The sequence below is a fragment of the Piliocolobus tephrosceles genome, chromosome 15 (assembly GCF_002776525.5).
Source record: "Piliocolobus tephrosceles isolate RC106 chromosome 15, ASM277652v3, whole genome shotgun sequence".
In the NCBI taxonomy this organism is placed as follows: Eukaryota; Metazoa; Chordata; class Mammalia; order Primates; family Cercopithecidae; genus Piliocolobus; species Piliocolobus tephrosceles.
The window spans coordinates 15,758,429-15,773,992 of NC_045448.1; the positions used below are offsets into that span (position 1 = coordinate 15,758,429).

General features: G+C 49.0%; 1 long non-coding RNA gene across 1 annotated transcript in view; it reads left to right on the forward strand.

The window, feature by feature from the left end:
• LOC111531343 overlaps nt 1–15,564 on the forward strand; it is a 36,663-nt gene that overhangs the window by 18,700 nt on the left and 2,399 nt on the right. Inside the window, exons 2-3 of the long non-coding RNA XR_002728231.1 lie at nt 4,207–4,345; nt 12,154–12,334. This is a non-coding gene — a long non-coding RNA (uncharacterized LOC111531343). The remainder of the gene's footprint in view (nt 1–4,206; nt 4,346–12,153; nt 12,335–15,564) is intronic.

Below are 15,564 nucleotides of genomic sequence, written 5' to 3' on the forward strand. Positions count from 1 at the left end.
TTTTCTGAGCATAGAGAGATAGAATCAGATATTACAAAACATTTCGTTCATTCAACAAATGTTTATTAAGCATCTATTATGTGCCAGGCATTGTGCTGGAGGAATGAATGAATAAATGCATGCATGCATGGCTGTCACTTAATTTTCCAGTCACAGTGAGGAGGCTTGAAATCCAGGGACCAGCTGATGTGACTTGTGGGCCTAAGATCTCTGTGAGAAAACCATTCTGCAATGAGCAAATCTAAGCCAGCCAGCATTGGCTCCTGCCACCACCTCCTTATCTGTTTTTCTTTTTGCAAAAGACCTTGAGGCCTGTAGTCGGTTCCACTACAAAACGGTTACACAATTTCCCCGGGAGAAGGCGAGTTTCCACCTTTGGGGATGAATAAGCCCTTTCTTTTCTGGAGAGCTGGCCAATGAGGCACAGGCTGGGTACTGCAGGAGGGGTGGCTGAGGGAACAGCAGGCCTCGGTCTAATTTGGGGGTAACTATTTGTTTTTTCATTAAACAAAGTCTGCATGGTAGGAATTGTGGTTGCAGGAGCCTCGGGAGGCCGATAAAGCAGGCAGGGCGAGTCTGCCGGGAGCAACGGGCAAGGGAGCTGCTCTCTCTGATTCTGCTGCTGCCCAAAGCTTCCACTTTTCTGGGGCTGCAGGTCCTATAAATGGTGCCTTTGAGGAGGCTGCCCTGGTGACAGCAGGACCCTCCTTGAAGCACCCACTCGGCCACTGGCTTCTGAAAGCGGAATTGTCCCTCCCCAAGCCCTGCCCTCCTGCGACATTCCTCTCGCTGACCATTGTCTGTAGAAAGAGGCCATTGTCTGGGGCTGACATATCTGCTGACCAGGCACATGAAACAAGCAGAGCTTTGGGGAGAAAGAAATCCACCCAAACCGACAAAAAACCTGAGCCTCGCCCGAGGGCAGGGCTTAGACCCGGCTTGCTGAATTTCCTGATTCACTGGTGTTCTTCCCGAGAGGAAGTACCCACCATTATGGAAGGATCCGAGTTTTATCTCTGGGCTGGAATGACACCATCCCTGCCTTTGTGTCAACAGCACTGAGAGGCCTTGTTTAGGATGATGTGGCCAGTGCTGAGAAGGGCTTGTTTGAAGAGAAAAAAGAAAAAAACAGAACAATGTTTATCCAGCAGGCAGCTCCTGCCAAGGCGGCCTCCTCGGTGTCCTCTCCATAGGATGCTGCTCGCCAGGCCTCCTGGCTGTTCCTCGGCCTTGGGTGCAGGCCGTGGGTTGGGGCACAGCCAGCTGGCAGACACCGGTATTCGATGCCAGCTCTTACAACACGGAGGTGGGTAAACAGGCTGCCGTCCCCACCTCTCCCAGGCACCTGCTGTGGCCTTGACTGCCCAGCCCTCCCCCTAGCATCTTCCCCACCCACAACTAGGAGTTAACTCACACCAGGGCAGCAGAGGCTTCAGAGCTGTGGCCACTACGTCCATTCTGAGCAGTTGGTGCCCCCACATGTACCCTTCCCTTTGGATTTGGAATATCACCCCTGCATGCAGGTATGTTCCTGAGGCCAGCTGAATTGCCTCTGGGCATTAAGCCTCAGAGAGCCTCACTACTCAAATGGTGGTCCCAGGACCAGCAGCAGCGGTGCTAATTAGAAGTGAAGATTCTCAGGCCCATCTTGCTGCATCAGAATCTGCATTTTAACAAGATTGCCTGCATCTATTTACACATTAAGTTTGAGAAGCACTGGTCTAAATCAGTGGTTCCTAGCCAGGCCCGGTGGCTCACGCCCATAATCCCAGCACTTTGGGAGGCCGAGGAGGGTGGATCACCTGAGGTCAGGAGTTTGAGACCAGCCTCAACATGGAGCAACCCCATCTCTACTAAAAATACAAAAAAAATTGGCTGGGCGTGGTGGTGCATGCCTGTAATCCCAGCTACTCGGGAGGCTGAGGCAGGGGAATTGCTTGAACCCGAGAGGCGGAGGTTGCAGTGAACCGACATCACGCCATTGCACTCCAGTCTGGGCAACAAGAGCGAAACTCCGTCTGGAAAAAAAAAAAAAAAAAAAATCAGTGGTTCTCAAACAAGCCTGCCTATTGGAATCACTTGGGGAGCTTTTACAAAGACCAGGCAGCCTCTCGGGCCAATTATATGAGGATCTCTGGGGTGGGGGTGGCAGGGAGTGACTCTGGAATATCAGTGTTTTCTCAAACTTGCCAAGTGACTCCAATGTGTCTCCAGGTTTGAGGCAGAGGAGCTAGGATGGGGCCCTCTTTTCACAGTCCTTGGACTGGGTTTCCATCAGTCACAATATTCTCACTTAGTGCAACTCAGCAACTTGAGCATTTTCTATGTGCAGGAATCACAGCAGTTGCTGAGGTTTTATCAGTGATGTTGGTACATGTTCACTTCTGCAATGCCTTTCTGGCCCAAAGAACTCCTAGCGATTCTTCAAAGCCCAGTTTAGAAACCTCCTTCTCTGTGATGTGTTTTTTGACCTCCTGAGATGGGGAAAATGCTTCTTCCTTTTAACTCACATTGTCCTCTGCCTTTTTCTATTATTGAATTTGTCGTGCTGAGGCATAAACATCTATTTACCAATCACTGGACTGGGAGCCTCAAGGACAGGGACTGTATGTCATTTTCTGTCGCCAGGCTGGAGTGCAGTGGCACGATCTTGGGTCACTGCAACCTCCACCTCCTGGGTTCAAGTGATTCTCCTGCCTCAGTCTCCCGAGTAGCTGGGACTACAGGTGCACGCCACCATGCACAGCTAATTTTTGTATTTTTATAGACCAGGTTTCACCATATTTTCCGGGATGGTCTCCATCTCTTGACCTGGTGATCCATTTTCCTCAGCCTCTCAAAGTGCTGGGATTACAGGCATGAGCCTGGCCTGTATCTTATTTATTTTTGCATTCCGGGATCTAGGGCAGGGCCTGGGCATAAAGCAGGTACTTAGTAAAGGATGTTGACTGATAACATGAATACATGGGTGAATACCCAAAGGAATATCAGAATGGGTGAAGATACATTCCCTACCCTTAGAAAACTGAAATTCTAGGAGGAGAGACCATCATGTGCAAAACTAATGTGACATTAACGTCTGATGGGTGTTTGATAGGAGTTTACCCACGTTCTGTGGGAGTGGAGCATTGGGAGAGGGCCATCGACAGTGAGATCCGGAGTGGTCCACACTCTGCTCATTATCACGTTTCCAGTGTGTACACCAGGGATGTCACTCGAGTGGTTCTCTTTGGCTCCTTTACTTGTTGTAGTTGGAGACAAGAAAATAGTCCAATAAATGGAAGGTAAAGATATTTTTACATTTCTAGAAGGTGCTTGTTCTGCTACATGCAGAACAGGTGACTGTGGTTGGACTGTCAGGCCCTGGACACAAGCCTGGAGAGCCTCAGATGGAGGCAGGAGTCTAATGCGCCCAGACAACTGCTAAGAAGCTGCTGCAGTCCATGCTGGCCACTGCGCATCTGCAATAGTGTGGGTTGTGGGGTGGCTGGTCACAGCTAAGATCAGCGTCCTGGCAGAGTGAAGGCCTGGCCCATCAGAGGCAGGATGCATTGCCCAGGCAGTAGGTGTGCATCTGGCTCACGTGGGCTTCTTCTCCGCAGAGGGTTCGCAAAGCTAAGCCATCCTGTCCTGGAGGAAGGGCAGAGGCCAGTCAATCAGTTAAATGGGTACAGAAAAACAACAGAGACAGAGCAAGTGTAGGGCAGGTGCTGGAAGATGGCGAGCACAGCAGAGGTCAGTGGGCACAAAGGTTTGAGCCAAAGGACAGCAGGCTGGAATAGGCAATGGGGAGGGGCTCCGGGACACCCAGAAGGGGGTTCTGACTCTTATGGCAGAGGTTTTAAGCCCCTAGGGTGGCATGATAAGGAAGAAAAGGGTTCAATAAGCAGTAGTAGAGACCATGGGTGATTCCTTTATGAGAAAGCTGGGAGGGCTGACACTAATGCTATTATTGGCAGCTTGGCTGGATTTCTCGCCCTTAGAGCAGCCCTGAGGGTCTCTCCTGGAGCTTAGTGGAGACACAGGCCACATGGCTGCTTGGCTGCTAGCAGATTCTTGGGGGTCCTGGGATATTTGGGAGGAAGCTTTCCATTTCCCTGTCTTTTCTCATTTTCCTGCACAGGCCAGGAGTTCATTTTCTGTGTCAAAGATATCCATTCTACTCTTTAGCAATGCATCTCTCTCTTCCCTTCGCCCCAGACACAGCCAGCTCCTGTGTAAGGAAGTCAAGATTTTCTCAAGGGAGAAATCACCCTAGAAACCATCAACTCATGACAAACGTGATTTCCAAGGTTCATTTTGGAAAATAGCCTCAAGGATGAGATGATGAGGATTTTGAAGATGGGTGAGTAGGTCGTCCACTTCCCGGAGGAGAAGGAAGGCCAGGACTCTCGTGGGGCATGTCCTGAATGTCCTTCTTTTCAGTTCTGACTTTTCAAATCTGCCTATTGCTGGGGCCGGTGAGGAGGGCTGGGCAGGATGAGCACCTGAAGAGGCTGGGAGGGAGGATGCTGAATTCCAGGGGCCCTACATCATCCTGAAGGTCAAATTGAGTGAGCCTAGTTCAGAAAGGTCCAAGGCAGATCACAGGGCTAGAGAAGGGACTTTGGAGCCGCTGGGTGGACACTCTGTGTACACTCTGGGATGAACTGGGAATGAACTGGAGCCAAGGTCAAGCCCAAGCCAGGGAGCCTGGTGAACGGCCTCCTTCGATAGCTGAGGAAGCCCAAACCATTCTTCCGTTGGCCACTGGGTGAGGGACGCACGTGGGACTGTCAGACTTGGTTCAGGAAGTCGGCAGGGCATTACCCTTCAGGAGGTCTCTCTGATAACCCCAGAGGGTGATGGTCTCAGCCTCCTGGGATTCACTCTGCACTTGCACTTGCCCCTCTGAGGATAGGCATGTGTGTCTCTGCCCCCACCACACACAGGCCTAGCACCTTCCGCAGGGCTGGCCTGGTCTTGTCCCTTCTGTGGTCCTCTGGGTGTCCAGCTGAGGACCTGGCCTGCCCTGGAGCACAGTAGGCATTTCCTAAATCAAATGGACAAATGGATTGACTTGCCTGTTGTTAAGAGCGCCTACCTTCGGGGTGTGGAGGTAGAGACAGGAGAGAAGCCCAGGACACTGCTCAGAACAGCCCGTGACTCGGACTTCCCGCAGCTCAGACTGCCCACCTGCAAGATGGGCAGATGGGCAGAAGAGTCTTCTCCTTGTCTGCCACTCACGTGGTGTGCTGTGAGGAGCCTGTGAGAACCTGCCCGTCACCATGAGAAGTGCAACACCAACTTCAGGTGAAAGGCAGGGGCGAGGGATGGTCAGGGCTTTACCCTGTCACCAGGTTGCCAGGAGTGAGGCTGGCTCTGCTGCCGATTGTTGTCCAGTCTGGGGCCAGTGACGGAGTCCTCATACCCTAGACTCCTCATCCGCCATGGGGGCTATTGTGAGGATTAAACGAATACACTTACTTACATAAAACCATGCAGGCAGGGAAGTGTGCTGTGCTCCAAAATTTGGGACCCTTACCTTGATTCCAGATTTCTTATGTTACCAGTCTTTAAAACATAATATTGACTTCTTAAAAAAATAACTTTTACTTTAGATCCAGGGGTTACATATGCAGGTTTGTTACATGGGTATATTGTGTGATGCTGAGGTTGGAGGTACAAACGGTCCCAGCACCCAGGTAGTGAGCACGGTGCCCAGTAGGTAGTTTTTCAGCCTTTGCCCCCTCCCTTCTCTAGTAGTGCTCAGTGTTGATTGTTGCCATCTTTATGTCCAGGAATACCCAATATTTAGCTCCCACTTATAAGTGAGAATATATGGAATTTGGTTTTTTGTTCCTATGTTAATTCTCTCAGGATTATGACCTTCAGTTGCATCCGTGTTGCTGCAAAGGACATGATTTTATCTTTTTGTGTGTGTGGCTGTGTAGTATTCCATGGTGTATATGGACCACATTTTCTGCATCCAATCCATTGTTGATGGGTACCTAGGTTGATTCCGTGTCTTTGCTACTGGGAATTGTGCTGTGATGAACATACGAATGCATATGTCTTTTTGGTTGGATGATCTATATTCCTTTGTGTATATACCCAGTAACGGGATTGCGGGGTTGAATGGTAGCTCTGTTTTAAGTTATTTGAGAAATCTCCAGACTGCTTTCCACAGTGGCTGCACTGATTTACATTCCCACCAAGAATGCGTTCCCTTTTCTCCATAGCCTCTCCAGCATCTGCTATTTTTTGATTTTTTAATAATAGCCATTTTGACTGGTGTGAGATGGTTCTGATTTTCATTTCTCTGATGATTGATGATGTTGAATATTTTTTCATATAAAACATAATACTGACTTTGAAGGGCAGTCTTGCCCCATTCCACCAATGGCATTCCTTGTGGGACACAGGAATGGGATACGCTGTGGTCTATTTGCAGAAACTTTACAAATGAGTGGTTAGTAGGATTTGCTCATCATCAGAGTAAAGTCACTCAGGAAGTTAAGGCAAAACAAAACAAAGACAAAACAACACACACACAAAATCCCAAGCTCTAGTTTATTTATTTATGTATGTATTTTTATTTATTTTTTTGAGACAGAGTCTCCCTCTGTTGCCCAGGCTGGAGTGCAGTGGCACGATCTTGGCTCACTGCAAGCTCCGCCTCCCAGGTTCACGCCATTCTCCTGCTTCAGCCTCCCGAGTAGCTGAGACTACAGGTGCCCACCACCATGCCTGGCTAATTTTTTTGTATTTTTAGTAGAGACAGAAACATTTCACCATGTTAGCCAGGATGGTCTTGATCTCCTGACCTCGTCATCCACCCGCCTTGGCCTCCCAAAGGACTGGGATTACAGGCGTAAGCCACCTTGCCAGGCCTAATTTATTTTTTAAAACATTTTATTTAGGTTAAAAATTCAATTTCAGGGCCAGATGCGGTGGCTTATGCCTGTAATCCCAGCACTTTGGGAGGCCGAGGCAGGCGGATCACCTGAGGTCAGGAGTTGGAGACCAGTGTGGCCAACATAGTGAAACCCGTCTCTACTAAAAATACAAAAATTAGCCAGGCGTAGTAGTGGGCGCCTGTTGTCCCAGCTACTCGGGAGGCTGAGGCAGGATAATTGCTTGAACCCGGGAGGCAGAGGTTGCAGTGAGCCGAGATCGCACCACTGCACTCCAGCCTGGACGACAAGAGGGAAACCCCATCTCAAAAAAAAAAAAAAAAAAATGTGCGTTTGAGAATAATGGCACTTTTCCCTCAACATCTTTGCAGATTTCAGAATATGGTACAGTCCTCCAGGTAGGGGGGTTGTTGCTGAGTTGGCGTCATGTAGTTTTATCAATCAATCAGTCAATCAATCAGTCAACCATTGTTTGCTGCCCAAGAACCTACTCTGTACTCAGCATTGTGTTCGGGCTGTGGAACAGCAGGGGGTGGACACATGCTCTCACCCTTCAGAGACACACGGTGTGACTCTCACTCCTGAAATGAAGCCGGGCGTGCTTGGTGCCAAGCGTGTGACACAGTTGGGCATTTAGGCCAAATGAGAACTGAGGGGGCCAGAGTTCATCAGGCACCCCTGTAGTAGGGATGCTGCTCACGGGAGGGGGCCTGCAGGCTCTGTCAATACAGACAGAGCAGGAGGACATTCCAGAATGGTGAAACATCGTAATCATGGCTAACAGACATATAGTGCTTACTTTATGCTTTGCCCTGTTGGAAGAGCTTCTCATATCTAAGCTCAGTTAAATGTCACTGCAGCCCCATGAGAGAGCTACTTTTATGATTCTCATGTTACAGAGGAGGACACTGAGTGTTTCAGTGATTTGCCTAGGTTTGCGCGGCATGTAAGTAGCAGAGCCAGGATCAAACCAAGACTTTGATAAACTCTTTCTTTTCGCTTGTTCTTTTTCTCCCCCCATTCCTCTTACACTTGCTGTGGACTAGAGAATTTGATAAACTCTTAACCATCCCGCCAGACAGTCCCTCCGTGGATGGGGTCATCGGACTATATTCATGAACAATAAATGTAGATGGTTTTAGCAAGAAAAATGTCCAAAACAATGTAAGCTGAGAGGCTAAAGTGAGATGTTTTGGTGAGTTGGGAAAGAACAAATATGACACATGATATGACCCTTTGACACGTAGCTGTGGTTCATACAGATGGAGTTAATGGAGAATGACCAGGACCTGGCATATGTGAAGGCCAGGGTCCAAGAATACTGTTGTTTTCTTTTTTTTTTTTTCTTTGAGACAGAGTCTCACTCTGTCACCCAGGCTGGAGTGCAGTGGCGTGATCTCCGCTCACTGCAATCTCCGTGTCCCGGGTTCAAGCGATTCTCCTGCCTCAGCCTCCCGAGTAGTTGGAACTACAGGCTCCCGCCACCACGCCTGGCTAATATTTTGTATTTTTAGTAGAGACGGGGTTTCACTGTGTTAGCCAGGATGGTCTCGATCTCCTGACCTCATGATCCGCCCGCCTCGGCCTCCCTAAGTGCTGGGATTACAGGTTTGAGCCACCACGCCTGGCCCAGGAACACTGTTAATAATAAATGCCATTTACCGGGCACCCAGGACTGTGCTGGTGCAGGCATGGGTCTTATCTCACTCCATCCTCAGAGGTGCCCTCGAGGGAGAAATAATCCCCTCATTTTGTTGATGAGGAAACTGAGGCTCAATGAGGTGAGGGGCTAGGATTTGAACTCCTTTCCATCTGGCCTCCATGCCAAGCCCTTCCCAGCAGTAAGTAATGGGCTGATTTGTGTCTCCTCTCCCCAGCTCATGTGTTGCAGTCCTAACCCCCCCCCCGCCCGGTGCCTCAGAATGTAACTGTATTTGGAAATAGGGTTTTAAAAGAGGTAATTAAGTTAAAGTGAGGTTATTAGAGTGGACCCTAATCCAATAGACTGATATCCTTATAAGAAGAAGAGATTATGAGGCAGACACGCACAGAGGAAAGAGCAGGTGAAGGCGGGAGAAGACGGCCATCTATGGGCCAAGAAGAGAGGCCTGGAAAGAAACTGATTCTGCAGATACCTGGATCTTGGACTTCTTGCTGGTAGAACTGCAAGGAAGAAAATTTTTGCTATTTCAGTCATTCTGTCTGTGGGTCTTTGTGATGGCAGCCCTGGAAAGCCAAAATGCCACCCTATTATGTCACCTCACAGCAATTCCAGGTCTTAGATAGTAAGGGGCACGCTGCCCTTGTACTTCAAGGCCCGGATCTTCCATCTCAGATTTAAGATGACACAGGGATCCCCTGCGTTGGAAGCTTAGCACATCTGGGCCACGCACCACCTTCTGCCTTGCCTTGCTTCTAGTACACACAGAATAGGTGAGTATGTGAGAAAGTCCCATAGAAAGCCTTCCCAGGTGGGTACAGGGACCGAGGGGACTGGAGGCAGTGAGAAGAGCTACAATGTGGAGTCAGTGCTCTCTGGAGGTCTTCAGGACTCTGTGATGCCTTCTACTCTTATAGCCCACAGCAAAGGGGGAAGGTGCTTGGTTATTATATGCTTACAAGCCAGAAGGCCATGGGCTCAGAGGACTGCGGAGAATAGAGCCTAAACACTCCATCGGCACTCCTGTCTTCCAGGGAGTGGAAGAAGAGAGAAGCTGAACATGCTCTGTCTTGGCAAAGCCAGGGCAGGCCCCAGTATGGGGCTCCATTCTGAGCCCTCACCGTGTGTGGAATAGGTCATGCCTGCATCCACCAGAGGATGAGTAGAGGCTGGAAGCAGGTCAGCTGAGGAACCAGGATGGAAACGGGGCTGCATCATCTCCATGGGGGGGCAGGGGAATGACCTGGATTTTGACTCCTCCAGCTCCAAGTCAATTATTCATGCAGTAGACAGTCTTTGTGTTGGGAAGTCAGGCCTCAGCACATGTCCTTTGGAAGAAAGCATCTACTTCTTGGCATTTCAGGCCTTTTATCATTTCCCCCAATCTTTCCTAATCTTACTCTTTCCCCTTTCCCTGCATGTCCTCTGCTCCTGCCACACTGTCCTGCTTACCATCCCTCCATCACACCTTTTCATTTACTCATTCTTGAATTCATTGATTTTTAAAAAAATTTTATTGAGCACCTACTATGTGCTGTGCTAGAGAAGCTGGGAACTCAGAATCAAGCAGGACTTGGTCCATTTCTTTGTGTAGGTTTTGGTCTAGAAAGGAAGGCAGACCTATGTGTTCAACCTGTTGAGCACACAGTACCAGGGTGCTGTGTTTTATCAGAAAGTGCTGAGTGCTATGAAAGGCTTTAAATGGCTTCGCAGGCTAGGGGCAGAACACCAGAGAAGACTTCTGGAAGACTTATGGTAGAGTTGGTCGGAGGATGAAGTAGAGAGAGAACGTTCCACAGAGAAGGTCAGCACACACAAAGGCCTAGGGTCAGAGGGCCCTTGGTGCAGTTGAAGAACTGAGTGGCCACCACTTGCAGTCTGAGTCATACCCTAGAGCTGTGGGAGGTCTGTGTGCTTGTTTTGTATTCAGCCAGTGTTGATACATCACTATTCATGGAGCTTTCTCTTTTCTCTTTACCTACAGTCCTTGCCATCATGGAGCTTTTAGTCTGGAGTAGGGGTTGGCAAACCTTTTTTGTAAAGGACCAGTTCATAACTCTCTTAAGCTTCGCAGGCCACATAGTCTCTGTTGCAACTCCTCAACTCTCCCATTGTCCTGTAAAAACAGCCACAGGCAATATGTAAATGAATGAGTGTGGCAGTGTGCCAATAAACTTTATTTACAGAACCTGGTGGTGGGTTGGATTTGGCTCCTGGGCTATAACTTCTGATCTAGAAGAAAAGATAGACCTTGAACAAATCTTGATAACCTGGTGGCAGCTCTCAGCAATGATTTTTCTTCCACTTTCTGGACCACAGTACAGAGGGTTGAGTTACTCTGTAGTTCGTGAAACATTACCTCATTGATTCATGCCAGGCTCCTCTTCTCATTTATCTACTTAAATTCCCATCCCATCCCCCTCTTCTCATAGGCAACTGCTCCAATGCATCTGCTTTGTATCCTTGAAATTACACGCGCCTCTCTAAAGCATGTTGCCTTGTGTGACGTATTCTCAATTTATATAAACGATATTGTGCTATCAACTGTTCTGTTTCTTACTTTTTCCCCATTCAGCATTGTGTTTTTAAAATCTAAGCTGTGTGTACATTTAGTTAATTGTTTCCAAATGCTGCAAAAAATTTCACATCGTGCATCACTAAATTTTCCTTACTCATTCCTCTGGTGATGGCCGCTGAGTTTGCTGCTAGTTCCCCCCAACTCCTGCTCATTACAAGCATCCTCCTGAGTTTCCTGTGTGGAGGCTGCACACCCCTGGCTTTCCCCCTTGGCATGCCCCCTTGTTGTAACATCTGTCCACTGGATGGGATCTGGTAAGCCTGGTGCTCAGTAGAGCCAACAGTATTGGGTGAATGAATGAGTTTTCCTGGAAAGGACTCTGCCAGCTTCCTTTTTGTCTGTCAAACAGTCTAGGAGAACACTTGGTTTGTCTTGGTTGCCCCCAAACAGCAGACTTATAACAGCCCCCACCCTGGCAGCACTGTTCTGTGGGGCGTCTTTTCCCTGACAAAGTACTTTCCCATTATTGCTTCTTATGTAGTAACTGACTATTGGGTGGGCTGATTCTTTTTCATATTGCAAACTTGGGGAGCATGATAGCTAATTTTGTACGTCAATGTGGCTAGGCTATGGTGCCCATTTGTTTGATCAAATGCCAGTCTAGATGTCACTGTAAAGGTTTTTTTTTTTTTTTTTTTTGTTTAGATGAGAGTAACATTGAAGTCAGTAGATTCTGAATAAACATATTATGCTCCAGGTCTTTTTTTTTTTTTTTTTTTTTTGAGACGGAGTCTTGCTCTGTTGCCCGAGCTGGAGTGCAGTGGTCGGATCTCAGCTCACTGCAAGCTCCGCCTCCCGGGTTTACGCCATTCTCCCGCCTCAGCCTCCGGAGTAGCTGGGATTACAGGCGCCCGCCACCTCGCCCGGCTAGTATTTTTTTTTTGTATTTTTAGTAGAGACGGGGTTTCACTGTGTTAGCCAGGACGGTCTCGATCTCCTGACCTCGTGATCCGCCTGTCTCGGCCTCCCAAAGTGCTGGGATTACAGGCTTGAGCCACCGCGCCCGGCCAATGCTCCAGGTCTTAAGAGAAAAGACTGAGGTCCCTTGAAGATGAAGAAATGAATCCAAAGGCGGATTCAATTCTAGCTGTCTTTGGACTCAAGACTGCAACATCAGCACTTCCCAGGGTCTCCAGCCTGTCCACCTCTCCCGCAAAATTCAGATTTGCCAGTATCCAGAGTCGTGAGCAATTCCTTAAAGTAAATCTTTCTCTGTTTCTTTCTGGATATGTATAGGTTGTGTTTCTCTGGAGAATCCTGATTAATGCACGAAAGGTCAGGATAAGTCTACTGCAAGGTAAAATCTTTCTCATGATATTTAAGACTTGAAAGGGACTTCAGGAGACTCCGTCTGCGACAGCATCTAGGAGTGACTCCCAGCCTGCCACCCTACACAGACGTGGGAAGTGCCAGCTGATGTTCCTCAAATCTGAGTTGAATCAGTGGGCTTTAAACTCCATGAAGACTCACATCATTTCTTTCCTCCATCTGACTTTGGAATGTGAAATCTCTCCAATGGATTTGGGGACCAAGCCTCACTTAAGCCTTGATCATTATGAACCACTCGTCAGACTAAGCTTAGCCACCCTAGAAGGATCACAGCAGCAAGCCACATAGTGCTTTACTGCATGGCCCTCAGAGCACACAGCACCATACAATGGTTCCGAGGGGAAAGGCAGTCTGCCATCTGATCCCTGTTATTTTTCCAATTTATGCATCACCTATTACTGGGTCCCAGGCACTCAGTAAACTGCTTTTAATTTTCACAACAACTTTGCAAAGCAGCCACCTTAGTTTCATTTTATAGATGAGGAGATGGAGGCCGGTGTTGTTAAGTCACTTGTTTGGAGCATTCAGAGGTGGGTAGTGAAGGCAGATTCAAGCCCAGGTTTGGGTTGTGAGGCCAAGGCCTGTGATCATCCCATTGTGCCTCAACTTTTATTCATTCATCCATCCATCCATCCATCCATCCATCCATCCATCCATCCACCTACCCACCCCCACCCACCCCGCCATCCGTCCATCCATCCTCTCTTCAGTGCCAGGGTGTGTTCTAGGAGTAAGAGGGTCTGGAATAAGACATTTCCTTTTTCCTCAAGAGGCTCACAGGCACATTAAACAATAATGGGATGGTCAGACAGTCCTGACTTGGGGGTGCGGGCAAAATGAGCGTAGAAGTGAAGACCCTGTTCTTTCCTGGGGTTGTTGGGGGAGGCTGGTAGTTTCAGCAGGAGACTGTGGCAGAGCTCCCAGCCCTGTATGTATATGGGGGGCCATTGGTGGCACTGGAGGAGGGGCTGCACAGGTGGAGTGGGGACCCCAGAGGCAGCAAGGACATTCCCAGAAAAGGAAGGAGTATGTGCAGAGGCAGTTTGGAGAGCTGGTCACGGGGCTGGAGTGGGTGTGCAGAGCCTGTGCTCAGGGAGGAGGTGAATGTGGCTGGACATGCAGGCAAATGAAAGAACTGGAAGGCTGTGCTGAGTGTCCTGGACTCAGCCATCATCCTGGGGATCACCTGGGGCTTTTGTTGTGGACTAAGACAAGGGTGAGGTGAGTGAGACACTCATTTTAGGTGTAAATTTTAAGGAGAAGCCAAAAAAAAAAAAAAAAAAAAAAAAAAACAACTCAGTTATCAAGATAAATGCTATAAAAATCAGTGCAAAAATGTCCATGATGAGCAATGGAGCAAAGAAGCTTTGAAATGAGGACGAGAGTTGACCCTGCACTTGGATGGCTCACCTTGCTCATCTCAACCTAAACCTGGCCCCGCTTTTGTTAAAGACCCGGATTCCTGGTTCTCCCCATGGACCTACTGACTCAGGCTTTGCAGAGGAGAGGCCCTGTTAGTTCCTAGTGCCCCAGGTGATCTTCACGGTGGTGTTTTTTCTTTCTAAACTGGTTCGAGGTTAACAACCACCTGTGGGCACTCAGTAAAAACGAGATTCTTGAGTCACTCCCAGACCTTTTGCCTCCGAATCTGCCGTAAAGCAGCCCAGAAGGCTGGAGATTGAGCACGGGCCTAGGGAGCTTCACACCGTCTGGGCAAGAGGGCAAGCAGTGGGGAATGAAGAGGAGGCTTTTAGGCTAATGGGTCTTGCTTTGGCTGGCCCAGATACGGGCGCCATTCTGGCTGAGTTTTCCCACTTTTCAATTTCCAAATGAGAAAACATCCTGGTTGTTAAAGACTGCACACTACACTCCTACAGCAGGTATTCTAAGAGACTGCTTACACAGAAAGCCCCAACTCCTGGCCCAACTTTCAAGGCCTTACACGTGTGGCCCTCCCTCTCTCTCCAACAGGCTGTCAGCCCAGGAGCCTCGTCACTGTCCCCATCAGGGCTTCTGGCTTGAAGCCTCTTCCCAGGCAGGTCCCCCTCCTAAAGCCCCTCGCCATCTCCCCTCTACCACTCTCAATGCTGCTCCAGCCTTAAGGCTTAGCTGAGGCCCTTCCTCTCCAGGAAGCTCCTCCACCCCCTAGAATGCCACTGCCATGGCAACAGTTCTGTCTTCTGAAGTCTCCACCTCTCTCTGGCAAGAACAGTTCTGTCTCTGCTTTCGCATGTTCTTGTGTCTTTGTCCCACCCTCGAAGCTTCCTCTTGTTCTTCTGCCTTCCAGGGGTGCTCCTTGGGAAGCAGCGGGGCACTCACCAAGTTGCGTGGCCGCAGAGTCCAAAAACTTGGCTCTAAGTCTTGGCTCCACTTCTTCTGGTGACCTTGGACCCATCCTCTGCCCTTTGATTTTTTTGGCACAAGATCTAACTACCTCAGTGGGAGTGTGAGAGCCGAAGGAGATGGTGTTACTTGCAGGGGGAAGTGCATGATGCCAATTAGGTCATTACCATTCCTAAGTTAGAAACCCGCAAGCATTTGCCGAGGGCAGGGTGCGCATCTCAGGGCTCCATCTTCCCCTCCTCATGGACAGCAGTTCCATGAGCACCAACTCACTGACTGGGGACTTGCGTCCCAAATCAGTACCTTGTCCTCTTCAGCAGGAGGTCAAGGGAGTGATTCTAGCCATCCATTCTTTCCACGCATAGGGCAAACTTAGGGTGGAAATGTTTTGAAAGGGCTTGTTGATAGCTTACTTTATTCTACAATAAGAGATTTTACAAAGATTCAAAGGGAGGTAGAGAAAGTTCATTTTAGGCCGGGCACAGTGGCTCAAGCCTGTAATCCCAGCACTTTGGGAGGCCGAGACGGGCGGATCACAAGGTCAGGAGATCGAGACCATCCTGGCTAACACGGTGAAACCCCGTCTCTACTAAAATACAAAAAATTAGCCGGGCGTGTTGGCGGGCGCCTGTAGTCCCAGCTACTCGGGAGGCTGAGGCAGGAGAATGGCGTGAACCCGGGAGACAGAGCTTGCAGTGAGCTGAGATCCGGCCACTGCACTCCAGCCTGGGCGACAGAGTGAGACTCCGTCTCAAAAA